Source organism: Equus przewalskii, chromosome 12 (genome assembly GCF_037783145.1).
Source record: "Equus przewalskii isolate Varuska chromosome 12, EquPr2, whole genome shotgun sequence".
Lineage (NCBI taxonomy): Eukaryota > Metazoa > Chordata > Mammalia > Perissodactyla > Equidae > Equus > Equus przewalskii.
The window spans coordinates 15,565,352-15,585,065 of NC_091842.1; the positions used below are offsets into that span (position 1 = coordinate 15,565,352).

The 19,714-nt window shown below is 38.3% G+C and overlaps 1 protein-coding gene across 8 annotated transcripts in view; it reads left to right on the forward strand.

The window, feature by feature from the left end:
* AUTS2 (activator of transcription and developmental regulator AUTS2) overlaps positions 1-19,714 on the forward strand; it is a 1,153,944-nt gene that overhangs the window by 497,138 nt on the left and 637,092 nt on the right. The gene's annotated exons all lie outside the window — the stretch shown is intronic.

Below are 19,714 nucleotides of genomic sequence, written 5' to 3' on the forward strand. Positions count from 1 at the left end.
TCATTACATCCATATACTGGAAGTCCTGCCAATATACTGGCAGCAAAATCCTAGTGGAAAATAAATGGCAATAAAAAAGAGAAATGATAGCCTGTGTGAGTGGTGAGGAGCACAGCTTTATTGAGACTGGACAACCCCAGAGTAGTGACTTGGCATGCAGACATGAGCTTAAGAGAGTGTGAGTGAAAGCTGATATTGGAATAACGACTCTGTGGCACAGACATGGGAATAATTTAATTAATTGCACTGAAATTTCTTTGATGAATAGTTATGTGGTGATAAGCATGAGGTCGAACAGCAGAATGAGTTTCAGCTTTTTAATGGGCCAGCACAGCTGCAGCTTTGGATGCCTTCCCACTTTATTTTTCCCTACAGCTCTCTACCGCTTTACTCATCCACTTCTCTCTAGCTAAGCACACCTCTAGCGGGGCTCCCTCTCCATGTCTGCTGAGCTGAGGGGCAAGTACATTTGGCCATGGGAAGCAGGCTGGTGATTGCTTTGAAATGAAAACCAGATCAAACGAAAATTGTGGGATGGTTTCCTTATGATGGCTACACGTCCCCTCCTCCCCAAATCTCTAGGATGCTTTTACAGAGTCTTTGCTGCTAAGTTGTATAAAGATTTTAATAAAAATTTCTTGTCCCTGGAGAAAGAGGCATGTCTTTGTTGTCAAAGAGCTAGAGGGAAATGAGCAATGCAGCCCAGCTGGAGCACTAGCATTAATCCCATGATTCGTAGCCCATATTTTCAGACAGATCAATTACTTATGGCTGTAACCAATCTCTCACCATTTTCTTGCTGTGCAGGGCTCCATTTCCAGACTTGGCAGCTGACATAACCTTCCAACTTGATAGAACTTCAGCTGCAAATCTCTTCAGGTCTGCTGCCTCCGTTCATCGAGGTTATACAAATGAGTTGTTAAATAAAAATCAAAAGTCAGAAATTGTGGGTGGTAATCTCTGCTTGGCTCAGTAACACCCATAGATCTAGGCAACATTTTCACTTGCTTTTTTTTTTAAACAAGATGAATGATTCAGTTGTCTTACTTCCTTCACTTTTATGGACAGGCTTTGCATGAGAGAAAAGCCTCCTCTAGAGGGAAGAAATTATCCACGGTGGATGCATTTCTTATCAACTTATAAGTTGAAAGATTAACTCAGAATGGAGAGAAAGGAGATTATGAGGAGACATGAAGGGCATGTTCAGGTGAGCTGTGTCTAATGCATTTTACACGGAGTGAGTCACCCCTTTTCAGCTGCTTAGGCTGCCTAGGCTTAAGGCCAGGAGATTCTGTATCAAAAATAAGTGACCCTTGCTAACACACAGGTGGCAGAGAACATGTAAGCTGTTTATAGAGTACGTCAGTGTGTGGTTATAGGACTTGTGTCAAGTATCTAAACTCAACAGTATTTGAGGACTTTACCCAGAATTTATTTATTATCTGTAAGACATAACTACTCTGTGTTGAAGCCTTCACAGCTGTGTCAAACCAGTTTAGCCTTTCTGGAAGAACCGGTTAGGGGCCAGATGAAGGAAACCACAGAATTTGGTTGTGAGTTGACTCACTTTAGACATGCAGTTGTGCGGCTATTGGTAAAGCCTGTATTGCCTCTCTTCTGTGCTCTCTTCTTTCATTGTTCTCTCATCATTTCCATTTCCCTGACATGCAGTCCTTTGAGGACTTTCCTGTTTTCCCCGATAGGAGCCAAATGTGAAAAACTTACAGGCAGGAAGAAGGAAAATGTGGACATCTAGAGAAGATAAATGGTTTCATGCTCAACCTGGGGGGATTTATGTGTTTATATACATATTTGTGTGGGTGTCTTGACTGTTTGTTTTGTATATTACTGCATGCTTTGCAAGGCTTGTCATCCTCGGGACCTATTAATGGTGTCCTTTTGGAATAGATATTCATCAACTCTGTTAACAGTTGAGGAGGTGAATCCCTGCTGGTACAGGCTGACAGCCACAGGTTCCTCTTGGGCTTGTGTTACTTTGGATTGATTCTAAAGAAGCAAAGGAAACATGTAGTCATACTTATTTGATTTGAAAGTTAAAAACGTGTCTATGCCTGTTTTCCTTCCCCCCTTTTACTCTAGCCCTTCCTAGGCATCTCAATGTCAATAGCAAACCATGAGTCATGCAGTACCATAAGGCGCTGCCACAACTCTTGCCTTGCTCTGGACTTGTTTTTTTGTGGATCTGCATTTTATTATGATTCATTAAGTAGTATGGAAAAGACTCATTGGTAGCCATGCATGACAGTCCCCCATCGTCAGTGCCTGCCAACAATTGAAAGTTTGAGAGAAAGAAATAAAAGGGTGGTAAGATTTATAGTTAGTGAGTTCAAGTTGCTTTTTTCCTCCTTGGAATGTTGCCTGTCTTATTAGGAGTTCTTTAGTGAAACAAAATGCAGTGGTAACTTGGAGAAATTATGGATACTTTCCAGCAGCCACACACACACACAAAAGCTTAGGAGTCTGTAAACCTTCTCTCTTGGCTTCGGTTAGGAAGCCAGTTGACAGTATAATAGGCTTTTGGAAGTCGGTGCAGTGGTTTCTGTGTTCTGTTTGACGTTGCAAATACCAAGCCCTCAGGGAGATCTGCAAAGAGGATGTTCTGTTCTTAAAGAAAGGAAAAGATTAACCTGAAACGTGAACTGAAAAACTCCTGAATTCTGAAGGACTTAGGTGCAACCAAGGAATGATCTCATTTACTTGTGTAGAAACAGCATTTGGCAATCTGCCTGCTGTAGACAAGCAGAGGGCTGGGCAAATATTTTTTAATGATTTTGATTAATGAAAGGCGATCATCAGTAAACTTGAGAGGATTAGATCACAGATTAAGGGTGTGTATGTGTGTTTATGTGGTTAAGGCTTTATTTGTAGACATGTGCACACTCATACACATATAAAAGTCTTGTAAAGCACGTGTACTTCTTGGAGCCTACCTAGTAATGCTGTTCTTCATATTCAGATATAATGCTCTATAATGCTTGTTATGACACAATATAACACTTCTTATTTTTGAGATATTTTTAGGAGTGGTAATGAAGGAGCATTAAGCTAGTTCTGTCATTCAAGAATATATGCATTCATTTAACAGACATTTATTAAGCATATTCTATATGCCAGGTACTGTGCTGGGCACTGGGAATACAGTGGTGAAAAAAAGACATAGAGTCTCGGGGCTGGACAGTGGCGCAGTGGTTAAGTTCTCATGTTCTGCTTCGGAGGCCTGGGGTTCACTGGTTTGGATCGTGGTGTGGACATGGCACCGCTTGACACGCCATGCTGTGGTAGGTGTCCCACATATAAAGTAGAGGAAGATGGGCGTGGATGTTAGCTCAGGGCCAGTCTTCCTCAGCAAAAAGAGGAGGATTGGCAGCAGATGTTAGCTCAGGGCTAATCTTCCTCAAAAAAAACAACAAAAAAATTTTTTTTAAGTGAAAAAAAAAAAAGACATAGAGTCTCTGTTCTCCTATAGTTGATAAGCTCTTGGAGGGACAGACTTAAATAAATAATCATGCAGCTGTACACCCACAATTTTTATATTGGCTTTGTAGTCAATAAAAATTTATCAAGCACCTCCTTATGCTCTAAATTCTATGATAGTTTCTTAAAAGAAAAAGCAGTTTGCCTAATTCCCATTGAAGTCAATGGGTTGCAATTTACAAGGAATAAACTGGCTGAGTTTGATTATGGAATTGAGCAAAAGCACCTAATCCACACAGCTCTAGGTATTAACTTAGCACACAGTTCTGAAGACAGCAAAGTAGCATTCTAGTAGAACATTCTGTTATACACATATATGAACCCTGATGTATTTACCTAAGATATTATTATATTGTCCCCTTCACTGTTATCTCCACAACTCTGGGTTCAAAAGCTGGCCTGCTCCTCCCTAGGTATGTGAACTGAGAAAACTAGCCAACCTCTCTAAGCAAAGTTTCACATCTGCAAAACAGAAATAGTTATACTGGTTCATTGGATTGTGAAGACTGAATGAAATCATGTGTGTGAAAATACCTTGTAAGGACTATACTCATGTAAGTTTGTATTATTTTCACTATTATTACTTCAGATTTTCTAGAGGGAATAACATTCATCGAGGACAACTATGTTGCATTCTCTTAAATGCAAAGAAAATCAGAAGGAAGATAGTTCTGAGTTCATGTGGAAACTGGAAATCATCTCTTTCCTCTAACAGAGTGTTCCAGAAGAATTAGACCATAACGTTGAAATTAGAATACAAATGAAGTTTTTCTAAAGGTGGGATAACTGATGTCAACATGTATGTGTCATCTTTGGAATGTGATCTATGGCAGTACTGACACTAAACTGTGCTATCTGATATCCTCTTTGTTTTTTCTCTTTTGTGTTGAGAGATGAAGTTGAAAGGAACCTTTATGAATGCTTTCTCAGTGACTGGGTTGTGACACCTTGGCCAGTTGGTTCATGCTCTGCAGCATTGAATAAAGTGTTATAATTAAAATAAGGATCAGAAATATGAAGCTAGACAAGAGCAGTTGTTATTTACACCGTGAACCTGCATGTGAAATTACACTGGTTGATAGTAATCTGCGAAGTTGTATTTTGTGGGGGAAAAATCAGTATGAATGAAGCTAGAACTGAGTGTGTATCCTGCAGTGCATGTTGTATATGCATGAACTGCGATGTGATCCCTTGGCCTTGTGAATCATTTTGTTTAAAGGCCTTCCATAGACTTTCTTTCCTTGGTAGTGGGTGACTTTTTTCTAAGATTCTATCCCCAGTTAGACTAATCTGAAAAAGCACATGCTTTTTGATCTTTGCTTTGTGTGTGTGTTTATATGCATGCATATGTGTAAAATATAAAGGTCATCACAAAGCAAACTGGGCCACTTAGCACCGTCACCAACTCCACCTTGTCAGAGATTGTATTTGAGAACATATTTCATTTTCCTTACTTTGTCACTGATTTCTAATACTGAGTATATCTGTGCAATTAATAAGTGGTGTATGTTAACATTATTTTGAATGTTTACTCCTCTCTGTATTCTGCACATTGCCAGCCCCATTCCTGGCTGATAATAGGCACTTGATAACGAGTGAAAAATTTGAATGAGATTTGCCTTTGCTCCTTTTCCTTCCTACCACCCTGTCTTCAAGTTAATTCAGGTCTGAATGGCTGGCTGGTAACCAGAAGCTAAATTTAATGTTAATGCAAGGACAAGCGCTCTGGTCCACGCATTTGAGGCTCAGCTTCTCTCTCTCACCATGCATGCTGCATATAGTCATCAGGCTGCTTCTTGGATAAATTGCAGCAATCTAGAAAGTACCACACTCCTGTGGGCACAACTGTTGTTGAGTCTGTACAGAACAGATCAAGTTGTAGCTAATTTGCTAATGGAAACCGGCTAAGGCGGCATCTTAAATAATATGTAGAATCAGCATGCTGTCTCCAAAACGTGTTGCAGTGTTTATCAGCAGGGCGTGAGCTAAGGTAAGCTTCCATTAAAAAAAAAAAACAACTTTGTAATCATTAGCAGGGGCCCAGTATAATTTAAGATATTCTTTGGAGTTTATAAATATGGCCTCATAAAAAGCCTGAATATAAGGGAACTGTGACTTTAAGTCATTAGAAGCCCAGTGGTTTGATAAAATAACAGGAAACAGACAATTTATTATGAGCAGTCTCAGTAGCTCTGGATTATCTATAAAACTTTTACTGCCTTCCCCAAGTGGCAAGAAGCCATAAAACTTGCCTGAATGAGGGACTTGTTAATTTACTTGTTAAAGCAAATTAAAAATTTATAAGTGCTTTTAGGTAAATGAGATCTTCTCTCATTGCTGCCCTTGTGGGGCCGTGGAGTCCTAGGAGGGGAGAGTGGCTATGCTCAGATGCCACTGCAGAACAATAAAAGCTATTAAATTGTTCCAGTTTATTACAACAGAGCCATGCAGATGTTGTCATGGCTAGCTGTGGGGTACCAGTAGCTGACAGCCTGGAGTTTCACTAGGTTTTCTGTCTCACTCAAAGGAAAAAAATACAAGGAAACGTATGATCTTTTTACCTTTGCAATAATACAGTAGTTGGTGTTATAGACCATGTCTTTTATTTTTCCTCAACCTCGTGAACCCAGAGGTTTTAAACTACTTTTCCCTATTCCCAGAAGTGTTTCTGTTTAATTCCGTAGGTTATTGCTACTTGTAAATTCCTACCCATCATCATGCCTTTTAGCCGTTTAGTCCATGGACAAAGGCCCAGGCCTTATAGTGTTTCTGTAACCTTATCAATTATTTCTTCAAAAGAAATCTCTCTCTCTTTTCCTTTCTCTTATCTAGCTTCCAAATAAGGAGAAGGAGGTGAGAAAGAGAATCTGGTACATGTTCTTGTGTATTCGACTCCAAAAACTGAGTAGAATCAGTATTTTTTGTGGAATCCAAAGTTTAAAGGTAAAGGCAGGTTTTCTTATACTCTCCTTTGGATGAAACATCAACTTAGGTTAAAATTCTTGGATCTAAATATCTTCCTTCTCTGTTTTTTTTTTTTTCCACTTTTCAGATTTCTTCCAGAGGTTACTCTAGAGTAATAGGTTTCTGAATAGTGACTTGGCTGGTGGGGGTCCTTTTTCTGTGTAAGGTCCTGTACCTCAGAGCTTCTTGTACTTGCCTCTCTTAGACGTGCTTCACAAGGAGCAGTCTCCTCCCTGCATAGTGATAGCAGGGATTCCCGGAAATAGGAAATTGCTTGTTCTTCCACACAGAGCTGAAGTTTTGATCTAGGAAGACCTTTTGCATTTGTAGAGCAGAAAATTGTTATATCTCAATTACAGATCCTATTTAATATTTAATAAAAAGATATTTCACAAGCATGTTTAAATTTTGGGTATCTCTTTAGAAAAGTCAAGTCCTGCAATCATTTTCTTCTGGTAATGTTTCCAGTCACTGCAATGGAAAGGTACATTTTTTTTTTTTTTTTTTTAAAGATTTTATTTTTTCCTTTTTCTCCCCAACACCCCCGGGTACATAGTTGTGTATTCTTCGTTGTGGGTTCTTCTAGTTGTGGCATGTGGGACGCTGCCTCAGCGTGGTCTGATGAGCAGTGCCATGTCCACGCCCAGGATTCGAACCAACGAAACACTGGGCCGCCTGCAGCGGAGCGCACGAACTTAACCACTCGGCCATGGGGCCAGCCCCGGAAAGATACATTTTTGAGAACAGAAATGATTAAAAAAAAAAATGCATAATTGGTACAAGTGTTTGTTCTTCTTCAGTATTCACTTACATGTATATTCATATCTCTGATTTGGATTCCATTTGAAACTTTATTGAAAAGTGTATTGTTGGCAAGTAAAGTGTCACAGAAAATTGGGTGTTAAAGGAAACACAATAAAAAATGGCAAATATCTATGTATTTTAGACAGTATTGCAGGGTTTCAGAAGTCATCAGCTTTCAAGCAAGGCGCTTCCTTCTGGTTACAGTTTGCTTCAGGAGTAACTCTTCTCTTGGTCGCTGTCTTTGTTAGTTTAGAAATATTCCTGCATAGTACCACTGTATGCTTTTTCAACTTCATGAGCCTCTTAGGTTTTTGAATCTTAACGTTTTTTGCATTTGTAGTCTCTCATCTTCATTTAGAGTCTCAGCAAAAATGCTTGGTTATAACCGTCTTTGCACAAATTATCTCTGTGCTTTAGGATATTTTCTAGGTTTGGTCTTACATCTTTATGGATGGAACTTTAAGTGTGTAGCTTAACCTCATCTGTTGTCACTGTGTTACCTCATAGAACTGACCACAAAGTCTGTGGAAGTAGAGAGCTATAATGGCTGAACAAAAATTCTTTTCTTCAAGAGAACCGAACTGAATTGCCTGTAGAGAAAAAGTTAATAAATTTTAAAATTTTTGTATGGCAAAAGCAAATAACATTGGGACAAAGGTCAATTGCGGAGGAACTACTACAGTTTACGAGGAGATCTAGAAAGGACTTTGTTACAATAGGGCAGTATGTGGCGTGGAACCCAGGGACAACCAGAATGAAGTACTGATAACCCTTCCACAGTACAATAGCAATACTTCAGAAATACTTGTTTCTAAAAGAGTTCATGTTAGAAATTTACTGTAGATGCTTACTTGTTAGTAATACTGATATATGTTGTATAATGATTGCTTAATTGCTAATTGATGTTTTTCCATAAAACTAAATTCTTTAGCTCTTTACATTTATTGAATGCCATCTGGCTTATGAATTTTTATAAGAACTATCAAAAAAGTAAAAAGGAGCAGGCCCCTCGCCCCATCTTTCTTCTAAAAAGGTAGTAAATATGTATCCCATAATGACTTTTTAATGTGTCTTTAGGGATTTCTTTTTTTCTGTAGGAAATAAACATCATTCCACTAAAAATATTTCCTCTCTCTTTCAAGTTGAATTTGCTTCCCATGTCAACCATAGTCATTGCTGTGGCAGTATACCCTCTGATTCTTTTGTAAAATATTCTCCATATTATTGTTCTGGGGAAATATTGAGCAAATACTACATGTAAAATATTTTTTATGGGGGCCGGCCTGGTGGCGTAGCAGTTAAGTGTGCATGTTCTGCTTTGTCGGCCCGGGGTTCGACGGTTCGGATGCCTGGTGCGGATACGGCACCACTTGGCAAGACATGCTGTGGTAGGCTTCCCACATATAAAGTAGAGGAAGATGGGCACGGATGTTAGCTCAGGGCCAGTCTTCCTCAGCAAAAAGAGGAGGATTGGCAGCAGGTAGCTCAGGGCTAATCTTCCTCAAAAAAGAAAAAAAAATGAAATTTTTACCCTGATTGCTAGGGAAAAATCCCACATTTGTTCTTTATTTTTTATAATAGCTTTATTTTACACATAACGTTTTGGTTTAAAGACAGCATTCAGCTTTTGTTGTACAATACCAAAGTATGAAGTAGGTGCCCGTACAATCTTTTTACTTTGCAGTGTTTAATATTTTTGGTGACTTGCCAGCTCTATAGCATCTCTATTTAGATAGTTTTGGCATTATAGTTTTTTTGTTTGCTTAGATAACATGTATATGTGTATGTATATATACATGGTCTTAGTCTGTTTGAGCTGCTGTAACAAAATACCATTGACTTGGATGGCTTATCAAAAACTTAAATTTATTTCTCACAGTCCTGGAAGCTGGGAAGTCCAAGATCAAGGCTCTGGCAGATTCCATGTTTGCTGAGGGCCTGCTTCCTGGTTCATAGACAGCTTTCTTTTCCCCTTTTCTTACTTGGTGGAAGGGGTAAGGAAGCTCTCTGGGGTTTCTTTTATAAGGACGCTAATACCACTCACGAAAGCTCCACACTCGTGACCTAATCACCTCCTAAAGGCCCACCTCCTAATACATTTATGCATCACTTAACAATGGGGACATGTTCTGAGAAATGTGTCATTAGGCGATTTCGTTGTCGTGTGAACATCATGGAGTGTACTTACACAAACTTAGATGGTATAGCCTACTACGTACTTGGGCTATATGGTACTAATCTTATGGGACCACTGTCGTATATGCAGTCTAGTGATGACCAAAACGTTGTTATGCAGCACGTGACTGTATCATCACGTTTGGGATTAGGTTTCATCATGTGAATTTGAGAGGGACGTGAACATTCAGTCTATAGTGTGCATGTACTTATATATGTATTATAGGTATAAGCACTAGAATTTAGCAGAGCTTTGCTGATAAGTAGGCTAGTCTACATGATTTTCTACTTTTTTTCTTCTAATAATCTTATATTAAATACTCAGAGCCAAGAGTAACAGTTACGTCATAAACCAGAAAAGAATTGCTTGGCACCTATATATTTTGAATAAGAGGTAAAAATAACTTCAGTTTATTAGAGGTTTTTTTTAACCTCATCATTAAGTTAATCTAAATTTCTTACTTCAGATGGCTGAAGTAAACGAAAGTGTATTCTCAATTGCTTGTTGGGTCTAACGTGACCAGAAAAAACCCAATCTGTATTAAAGAGTGTTTCAATTATTAGTCATTCTGTGAAGAAATTTGAAATAGTTTTAAAAGAATTTAGTTCCCAGGTTAATACATTTAATTTATTAACATTTAGCCACATTAGGTTATGTCTTAGTTATTCAGAAGGGAGAGAAATAGTTGTAAAAGTAACCAGGGTAAGTGATGATATTTACTTAATTTTTTCCATTATAAAGATACCAGAATGATTATAAATGGCTAATTACTTGCCCCAAAATATTTGGTCACTAAATCACAAAATGTTAGAATTGTTATTTGCCAGGAGGAACAGACACACTGCAATTGGCTGTAACATGTCTACATTGTCCATGAATGATAATTATAGTCTGGAGTATAGCATAATATTGTGGAAAACACAGACTGGGGGATAAAAGGCCTGCCTGTGAATCCTAGGTCCTCCTCCTCCCGTCTGTTTAACCTTGGGTTAACATGAGGCTACACTTACTTAGCCTTAAAACAGTGATAATTGTGTCTGCTCACAGGTTATGGTGGGAAGAACCTGTAGCTTAGTGCAGCAGATTGTAGACACTACCTCAAGGGCAGTCAGCACAGCATTCAGCCACGGACCGGCATTGCGTTCTAGCTCGGCTCACCACCCACTCTCTGGTAATCTTTGGTTGGGTCATTCCTCTCTGAATTTTAGTTTCTTTGTCTGTAAAGCGGACACATTACAATTGACTTTGCTTACCTCAGAAGATTTATGTGAGGATTAAACTAGATAAATTATGTGCAGTTATTGGAAAATTGTATAACAGCAAACAAATGTGTACAGCATTATTGTCACTTTAAAAACAAAAGCCACTTAATGGTAACTGGTCATCCTGTCTTAACCTGCCAGATCTGAAAATGTGATACGTCCTGTTGTCCTTCACAGTTCTTGTGATTGTTGCTTTTACGCCTTACTACAATGGTAGAAGCTGCAGTCTAGGATATTGTTGGCAATTTGAGTCAGAAGTTAGCTGCATTATTAAACCAAGTCATACCTTTTTTAGTAACAGCTCAATGAGAGTTTTGTTGTATATCAAGGGGCTAATATGGCATGGGTTTTAGGGGGAAAACACCTAAGTAGAAAATTGCATCTGTTCTTGTATTGCAAATGTGTGTACATCTAAGCCATCAGAAGAATAAATTTGTCTGATAGTGTACATGGTTTCAGTACACATTGGCGAAATAGCCTGCTGATTGCTGATTGAAAACAGTTGTTAATTCTCTACTTCAATAAATTCAGAGTGGAAAAACTTTCCTTAATAAAGAACAGATTGTGGAGATCCAAGACCTTACTGTGTGGGAATTAATGGCAGATGCATATACTGGTAGTTAAAATGTTTCATTAGATCTTAATGTCTTGCTGTGTTTTTAATTGTTCAGGAATTAGCCTCCAGAATATTAAAACCATCTGTTTGTTATCATGATGAAACAGAATGCTTAAATAGTTATTAATTTGTGTTTCTTGTCTTTTTTTTTTTTTGAGGGATAATCTGTAAAACTTTGATCCATTTGGAGTTTAGGGAATTTGGAATGTGGAAGTGAAAAATAATTTTTAAACACACCAGTGTTCTGAATAGTTATAGTTTGTTTTTTTCCCTACCTGCTGTGGATATTTTATTTATATTCTTTTTTATATACATTTTTTTGTGTGTGTGTGAGGAAGATTAGCCCTGAGCTAACTGCTGCCAATCCTCCTCTTTTTGCTGAGGAAGGCTGGCCCTGAGCTAACATCCATGCCCATCTTCCTCTATTTTATATGTGGGACATCTACCACAGCATGGCTTTTGCCAAGCAGTGCCATGTCCGCACCTGGGATCCGAACCGGTGAACCCTGGGCTGCGGAAGCGGAACGTGCTCACTTAACCGCCGCACCACCGGGCCGGCCCCATATATACTTTTTTTTTTAAGTAAGATAAGTTGCTTCTTTTTTTCATGATGTAATGAAAATGATCGCAGAGCTGGTTTAATAGTTGATTTAAACTGTAAGACCTCCCATATAACATGCTGATTATTTTATATTCAAAATCAAGACAGAATTGAGACATTTGGAGGAATGCAGGGAAGCTAAAATTTTTTATTATAAAGACGTGTTCTTCCTACTGTGTTCTACTAGCTCTGCATAAAGACTAAGCGCCTTAGTCCTTATAGAATCAGGCTCGCATTGCTTCTAGTCCTGCCTCTGCTGTTTTCTGCCTTTTGTGACTTTGCTCAGATGACTTAGTCTTGCTCAGCTTTTGCTTCTCCATCTATAAATTGGGAAATACAATTCAATTTACAGAGTTTTGTTGTTCTTAGAAATAATATAAAGGTTGCACATTTGTTTTGTGTAGTAGGCATGTTAATTGCTTTCTTTCTTGGTTACATGGAGCCAGTGAGATATTTTGGGGGCCACTGAGAATGTATGTTAGCACTATACTTTCGAGAACCTAGTAGCAAACCTTTTGTTTACCAGCCTTTGACCCTTTGTTGGTAGCCAGACATTGGTGTGTTCAAGTTTTTACCCTCAAAATGAAAATCTCAGCTAGCGTCATCTTATATCTAGTTAACTGCCAGATGTGTAGATCTACAATGGAGAGAACTAATCTACCTTTGCATGAGATCCTAATTTATGTCTCCAAGGGGCCTAGTATTTGTCTTCTCATCTCTGAGTTTGGTTAGGAAATATTGTCAAGTTCTTTCTTCAATAATTTATGCAAATAAGCTAAAATCATGCCAAGAATTGGAAACTATGTATTTGGATCTTTCTACATCTTGGAGAAATGCCATGTGTTTAGACCAAGAATTTCTGATTGTTGGGAAATTTATGGTTCTCTCTGTAAGCTTTCTTTATCTCATCTGTCCCTTATTCAAAATTGGATTATCCCATTTCCTGTGTCTATTTTGCCCAGGTTAAAAAAGGAAAGGCTTCATAACTTTAAATCTTCTGGAGCCAAGTGAAAATCACTTACTATATGGTAGTGAAGTTTGTTGTAAACCCTGAGGCTCTCAGATTCCTCAGAAGCCAGGCAGATGATGCAAATAAATGATACAGGACAATGTAGGTGTGGGGACCTCGTTAGTACGGTGCTAAAATCACCTTGTATAACTGCAGAGTGAATTCAGCTAGTGCTCCTGTTTCCAGTGGAGTGTGCTGATACTGGAGGTCATACAAACCATTACTCTGCAGTATGACAAAAATAAACTTACGCCGTATACCTAGAAGGTACCTTCTCACTTAAAAATTTATTCAGGAGAATATATTTACTTCCATAACCAATTGGATTTCTTTTTTATTTCTTTCCTGCTTTTTCTCCGCAAAGCCCCCCAGTACATAGTTGTGTATTTTAGTTGTGGGTCCTTCTAGCTGTGGCATGTAGGATGCTGCCTCAGCGTGGCCTCACAGGTGGTGCCGTGTCAGTGCCCAGGATCCAAACCTGTGAAACCCTGGGCCACCAAAGTGGAGTGCCCAAGCTTAACCACTCAGCTATGGAGCTGGCCCCTGGGTTTCTTTTATAAATATTATTGTTGTTATTATTATTATTAAATCAGTGTTTGGTAATACACGTGTTTAAATCTTTCTGCCTTTGCATGGGATATGTTGGAAGAAGGTTTTTGCTAGATTAATTTTAAAAGAAAAAGAAAAGTATTTTTTTAAAGCACTTGTTAGAAGGTAAAATAATTAGGATTTTTAAATGCTTCAGATTATCCAAATTACTTAAAAGTGGCAATCTCGTCAAAAACATGTATAATACTAAGAGAGCTATTAACTTTTCTTGGTAGTGGTTTTTGACCTTTTGCTGAAAAAGTACTTTTAAAATTCTCAAATGCCAGGATGAAGATTTATTAAACTAACTGTAATTATATGCTACTTTTCATTTTATAATCCTATACCTGACTATCTAAAATATCTTAAATTATGTAGGATCACTGTTTCAAGAACAAACTCAGCAATAGCATTTTTTGAATAATAAGGAATCTAAAGGCTGATTTTGTATAATCGCAAAGCCCACAAGTTCACTAGTGCACATGCCACTTTTCATATTACCACTCAGCTTTTGAGCTCCCCTTATTGACCAGTCCTAAAAGACTAGCTTTTTATAACCCAGACATACTCTTTGTTAATAGCTCCAAGGGCCATTCAGTGGGAGATTTTAAAAACTGAGTTACATGTTGCAGACCTTAAAAGATTATGCATACTGATTAATTGAACTTATTTATTGTCTACTAAATTCTAGGCACTGTTCTATATTCTGCAGATACTGAACAAAACAGATAAAAATTCTTGTTCTAATTTAGCTTATAATCTAGTTGTGGTGTGGTTGAGGGGAGTAGGAATTTGGAGGAGACAGCGAACAAATAAAATGAGTAAAATATATAATACATTAAAATGTGTTAAATAGAGGCAGGGTCGCAGTTGTAAATAGGATGATGAGGGAAGTCCTCACTGAGAAAATGACATTTAAGTAAAAGATCTAAAGAAGGGAGAAGATTTGGGCCTAACTGATCGGAAAGGTGAAGTTACTATTAATAACAGCTGGAAACATTGAGAATATTGCTTTAGTCATTTTAAGTTTGAGATGCCTCTTATACGTCTAAGTGAAATTGGAAGATGCATCTAGAGCTAGAAACTTGGAATTTTGGGAAGCGATTGGGCCTGAGGATATAAATTAGGCATCATCAGCATGTAGGTAGTATTTACAAGCATGAAACTGGATGAGATCATCAAAGGTAGTGAGTATAGACAACAAAAAGAAGAGGTCCAAGGACTGCACCATGGGGAACCTAACATTAAGAGTTGGGAAGATGTGGAGGACTCATCAAAAGACTGATAAATGAAGAGTGGCCAGAGAGATAGGAGGAAAAGCAGGAGTGAAGCACAGAGCTTCAAGGATGAGGGAGTGACCAGTTGTGTCAGATGCTACTGTTAGATAGGTCAGAAAGTTGGAGACTGAGAGTAACCACTAAGTTTAGCATTTATAGGTTGTTGATGACTGGTGCTGCCTTTAAAGCCAAGCAAGAGGGACTTATGCCCTGGTCCCTGCTCTGGCCCTTCTTAAGCCATGTCCTTTCCCAGAGTGGAAGAGTTCATAAGGCCAAGAACCTGTGACCACTTGGAGCCCACCACTCCCCATCTACACCATGCTACTGGTTGTCTGGCACTCCAGGATTCCTAGCCCAAATATCCTCAATCTGGCTTTCAAGGTCTATTTCCCAGGTCTGTCCTCCTGAGAGCAGACTGTCCCTCAGCTATGCATATGCCCAAGCCTGAGTTGAGGGCACTGCTAGTGGGAATTGGGTAAAGTGGGCGATGTGGATGGAGCCTGGAGTTGGGCTGAAATGTTATCATATGTACAAGTGAGGCTTCTTCAGATGTGGGACAGAACTGCATTTGGGAAGAGAAGGACACTAGGCCAGGGGCCACCTCTTCTACACTGCCACATTCCATCAAGAAACTTCAAGGAATACAGAATTCTAAATGAAAACCTGGCCTTCTGTGTTATTATGAATGTTCATCTAAGCAAGCTCAGAGGATAAGATATATTTTCTTTAACACTATATTACCTTGATTTACAACTTTTGACTATTGAGACATAAAGTTTTTAGGTCTCTTGCCCCAAGGTCTGCAAATGCTTCTGATAGCCTGTTGTTGAGCTTGGCAGGAGCAGTTTCATGGCGTATAGGGGACAAAAGCTTCATTGGACTGGGTTTAACAGAGAATGGGAGGAGAAAAATTGGAGATACTGAATAAAATGTTTGCAAGACTCTTTTGTAAAGGGAATGAAAGAAATGGAAAGATAGCAGGGTTTCTTCGTTTTGTCTTGATTCATTGTCTTCTCTTCTAACGTGGGAAAAATAATACCCCTTATATTTGTACTCTAAAGAAAAGGATTATATTAGTTTGCTATGGCTGCCATAACAAAATAACACAGAGTGGGTTGCTTAAAAAACAGAAATTTATTTCTCACAGTTCTGGAGACTAGAAGTCCAAGATCAAGATGTTGGCAGGTTTGGTTTCTCCTAGGGCCTCTCTCCTTGCCTTGTAGATGGCCGCCTTCTCACTGTGCCCTCTCATGGCCTTTTCTCTGTGCATGTGTATCCCTGGTGTCTCTCCCTATGTCTCAGTCTCCTCTTCTTATAAGGACACTAGTCAAATTAGATTAGGGCCCACCCTAATGGACTCATTTCAACTTAATTACCTTTTTAAAGTCCCTATCTCCAAATACAGTCTCATTCTGAAATCATGGAAGTTAGGATGTCACCATATGAGTTTTGGGTGGACGTAATTTAGTCTATAATAGAGACCTCAAATACTCTATAGAACATACATTTGTGGGACCTGTGCCAACAATGAAATGTCTATGGCTTTTCAAAAAAGTTGACTATAGTGCTTGCTAAACGAGTTTATTTCTGTCCTCATAGAAGTAATGTAGTCACTAATTGGTGATAAGTTTAGTAATATGCAGGTTGCTAAGAGCTGTAGACTGAACTGTGTCCACCCCCCCCATTCATATTCATATGTTGAAGCCCTAACCCTGTCAATGTATTTGGATTAAGGAAGTAATTAAGGAAAAATGAATGTCTGGCCTCGTGGCCGAGTGGTTAGATTCCTGCACACCACTTTGATGTCCTAGGGTTTTGCCAGTTTGGATCCTGTGCACGAACCTGGCACCACTCATCAAGCCACGCTGAGGTGGCGTCCCACATAGCACAACCAGAAGTACCTACGACTAGAATATACAACTATGTACTAGGGGGCTTTGGGGAGCACAAAAAGAAGAAGAGGAAAAAACAAAAACGGATAAATGAGGTTGTAAGAGTAGGGCCCTGATAGGATAATGTCCTTTATAAGAAGAGTCACCAGGGCGCTGTAGTTCCCTCTCCCCTCTGTGTGAGGGTACAGAGAGAAAGTGGCTGTCTACAAGCAGGAAGACCATTCTCACCAGAAACCGACCCTGCTGGCACCTCGATCTTGTATTCTAGCCCCCAGAACTGGGAGAAAATACCTTGTTTAAGCCACTAGTCTATGGTATTTTGTTAATGGCAGCCTGAGCCAACTAACATTAAGATACCCATGGACAGAGGAGAACATTTAGCCTTGGTAAGAGTTTAATTTTTGATTGGATTTGAAATGAATTGATATCATAACAGTGGCAAAATGGAAAGAGGTTTGCTATCAAAATTCATGTCATAAAATTTTTGACATCTTGCAACCAAAGTATTTTATATCAAACTAATTCTAGATGTTCATAATCTTGCAATTAAAATGAATAGCCAGTAAGTGTATAGGTTAGATAAGAACAGTGCCTTTTCTGGGAATAAGGTTTTCAAAAATTATTATGGCAAGTTTAAAATGTATATGAAAATAGAAATAACAGTATAATAAATCCGTATGTGTTAAGACATGGCTAATCCTGTTCCATCTATATCTACCCACACTCTACCCACTCCCACACAGATGCTGTGCCCTCATCACCTGGATTGTTTCAAAAAGTAAATTTCAGATATCAAATCATTGCAGCCATGGGTATTTCAATATGTATCTCTAAAAGGCTCTGATTTCTTATTATAACTATATCAAAACATAAACATCAATTTCTTAATATCAGCAATACCTAGTCAATATACTTATTCCTGAGTTTGTCTCATAATTTTTTTCTACTTTGCTCAAATTAGGTTTAAAACGAGATATATACCTGGCAATTGGTTGAGATGTCTTATGTGTCTTGTTATCTCATTCCTACTCTTCTAGTATATTTACCTTGCACCTTATTCATTGTGGGAATGTGGTGATTTCTGGATTTTGCTGATTGTATCCCCTGACGTGTGGTTTAACATGTGCCCCTGTCCTTGCAAACTTGAAGTATCATCTGCGGTGAAACAGATCCAGGTTTGATTTTTTGCGGGGGGAGGTGATGTGTTCTTATATCAGGAAGCATGTATTATCTGGTTTTCTCTTTGTCTGATGTTAGCAGCTATCGGTGCTTGATTCTTTCTTTGCTTAATTTTTGTTTTTAGAAGGTCCTACAAGGGTAACCAATAAGGTATTTTTTTGTTTGTTGGTTTTCTTTTAATATAATTGTATACGTGTGTATTTAAACATGTCTGATGTGTTTCAACTCATCATGTTATTAATGCTATTGATACTCAACTTGTCCCATCTTTGTTTAGTTTTTACCCCTTAAATTTGACTCCCCAAGTCTCTTTGACTTGGTCTTTCTGGGATGACAAGATGTACCAGACTCATCTTACACGTTTCCTTTCTTAGACTTTGGTTGGCTATTTTTGCATAGTGGAATGGGAAAAACAAAAGGGGTAAAGTGTTTTATATTTGAGGGTGATGGTTATTTTAAAGAACGCTAAGCCATTTAAAAAGTTGTTTGAAAATGTGAATGTTTGTGAATTTGTTATTTTTACATATTCACTCTCACCAACCAAATAATATTGTCTCAGAATTTTTTTAATAATCAAAATCTCATTTTCAGAAGGCTAGAAATTATACCAAAGTAGTCAAACGTTCCTTTATCAATTACTTTTCCATTGCATTCATGTATTGTGTGTGAATTTCTGATCCTTCATATATATATATATATATATATATATATATATGCATGTATATATATATATATATGCATGTATATATATATATATATGCAGTATATATATTTAAGATTGGCACCTGAGCTAACAACTATTGCCAATCTTTTTTCTGCTTTTTCTCCCCAAATACCCCCAGTACATAGTTGTATATTTTAGTTGTGGATCCTTCTGGTTGTGGCATGTGGGACGCCACCACAGCGTGGCCTGATGAGTGATACCATGTCTGTGCCCAGGATCCCAAAACCCTGGGCCACCGAAGTGGAGCGTGTGAACTTAACCACTCGGCTACAGGGCTGGCCTACTCTGATCCTTTTTGAAAACAGATTTATCCTTTAGTTCACAGTCATACCCAAGGAATGCCAAACACCTTCAGTTTGTTCAGGCTTTTCTCTTTTAATCTCATTTTTGTACATTCTTTTTTCTTCTATAGTTTAGACTTCCTTTTTGGTAGAAAATGAAGAGTAAGGTATGTTATCATGCCTTTTGTTAACATAATTCAACCTAGAAATAGTACCCAAGTTGTAGATAGAGATATTAGTTATATATCAAGCACTGCTTTTTACACTTCCGTTCTCTTCCCTTCACGTTAAGTTGTAAAGAAATAGTATCGTTAATAGCCTCTTGGGCAAATCGTAGAGTAAAGTTATGATTCTCTTGATAAGCTCTAGAGCACTATTAAGTTCTCTTGTCTGGGTTGAGTGTGTCTGTTGGAAGGGTGTCAAAGTTGGTCATATTGCTCTTGATTGTCTTCATTGCTTCTTGTTTATCTTTGAGACTGTGCAGTCAGATTGATCTTGGCTTAGTTTCCTCTCTTTATTTTGTCTTTGAGTTTTTTCTACTGCTATGAAGTCTGCTGAACCCCTTTAAATGTGGAATAATGTATGCGTTGGGCAAGTGCGTCTCCAATAGTTTCCATTTTTCAAGCTAATAACACAATCTTCTAGTTATTATTTGTTAAATATTCTTAAATATTTGTTTGGGAACATCACTGCCATAGGTAAGTGACACTCTAAAGTCCAGGCATATCCAAGACCTCTATCTTATTTTGCATTACTAAAATTTGCCTAGTTCTGTTGGAGTGATTTTATGATACACAGATTTAGAGGCAATTTCTCGTTTTCTTGTCTTTGTAAACCCACTGTCAT